The sequence below is a fragment of the Solanum tuberosum genome, unplaced genomic scaffold (genome assembly GCF_000226075.1).
Source record: "Solanum tuberosum cultivar DM 1-3 516 R44 unplaced genomic scaffold, SolTub_3.0 scf00142, whole genome shotgun sequence".
Classification (NCBI taxonomy): domain Eukaryota; kingdom Viridiplantae; phylum Streptophyta; class Magnoliopsida; order Solanales; family Solanaceae; genus Solanum; species Solanum tuberosum.
This window is the reverse complement of record NW_006239067.1, coordinates 135,281-137,018: the sequence shown is the minus strand read 5'-3', so window position 1 is coordinate 137,018 and position 1,738 is coordinate 135,281.

Sequence of the window (1,738 nt, the reverse complement as noted above, 5' to 3'; positions counted from 1 at the left end):
TTTTACCATTTCAGTGGTTCTTCTTGCCTTAATTATTCACATCTTCCTTTTAATGTAGAATAATCTTTTCATGTGTTTACTATTCAAAGACATAGGACTTTCACTAGAAAAGAGGGGGAAGCGACTAGTCTCTACCTCTCAAAAAAAAGTGCAACAATACTCAACTATCCAGTAACCTTCTACCTTAATTTGAGACCTGCATACCTTCTTAAATTAGACTGTGCTATATCATGTTTAATCACTTTTAATGATTTCGGGATAAGGTACAAGTACCCCTAGATTATGACCGAAATTTCAGAGACACACCTTAACTAAACTAAGGTCCTATTACCCCTCTGAACTATTTTTTTTGTAATTTTATACACCTTTTGGCTTACGTGACACACTTTGTGACTCCACGTAGTTGAGGCGCGTAAGAGATGCTTGGATGCCACGCAAGCCAAAAAGGTTTACAAAATTTTTAAAAAAATGGGTTCGAGGTGACAATAGGACCTTAGTTTAGTTAAGGTGTGTCACCGATATTTTGATCATAGTCTAGGGGATACTTGTATTTTATCTCATTATTTTATATTTAATATTTTCAGCCATCTATCTATATAAAAAAGGTTATATTATAAAGAATATAGGGATCAAAAATTACAAAAATAAATAAATTGGCTAAGAGGGTAATGGAAGCTTAGTTTAATTAAAGTGTGTGTTTGAGATTCATACTCTAAGGGATGGTTATGCCTTATTCCTTAAATAACGGAACAAAGTACTATCTTTTATGTAAAATTGTGAGGAGTTTGATTTTTAAAAGAAAGTTTGGTATACTTTGAGAAGTTAGTTATATAGAAGTTGAGGAAATGTTAAAGTCCCACGGGATATAATTCCCTAAAATTTGGAAGATGGCAGACGCTGAGATGATGGAGGAGGAGAAGGAGATGAAAGTGAGCGGCATTCGGGATCAGATGAAGGAATTCGATTTTATGGCTTACTTTTACCAAACTTTCAACAGAACTGAGTCTCTACGTTGGCGTAACCCTAGGTATTCAGAACAATTTAATCACTCTTGCTATTGGGATTACGTTGAGACCTGCCCGAAGTACTCCAGGTTTTTTCTCTTGCGTTGCTCCTATTACCTATATATTATTATCCAGAATCGATGCTATTGGTATATGGGTCAATAAAATGCTCCGTCTGGCTGTGCTATTTGTCATTTTGTCTTGTGTTTGTAACTTTTATTTTCATACCTTTCTCTTTGAAAACCAATTTTGCTAGATTTGCTATATTGTTAAAGGCACTTTTAGATGTAGTACAGGCTTAGAGGTTTGTCTTTGCTTTGACTTAAAGCAAATATTTTCATTAACAAATTGATACTCTGATTTTAGCTATAGGAAATACAGTACTCCGTCATTCTATTTGTGTGGCGCCATTCCCAAAAGAATGATACATTTGTATATCTACGACTTCCCATTTTACCTCAATGAGAAGCTCTTACAGCTATACAAATGTTATGCATATTTAAGACCACAAATTTCAAAATTCTCTATTTCTTAAGCTAGCCCTATCCTATAGTGTTTGGAATGTGTTAAAACTATATATGCATCTAAGAAAAACAGAAGAAGGTTCTCATGGGCTAAGTATCACCGATAGCATGCACAAAGAGTTTCATGGGCAGCCTCCTCAAAAGGACGGGCGAGTCCTTCTAGAATAACAAAAACAAAAACATACATCCATATAAATCATGTAAGCAATT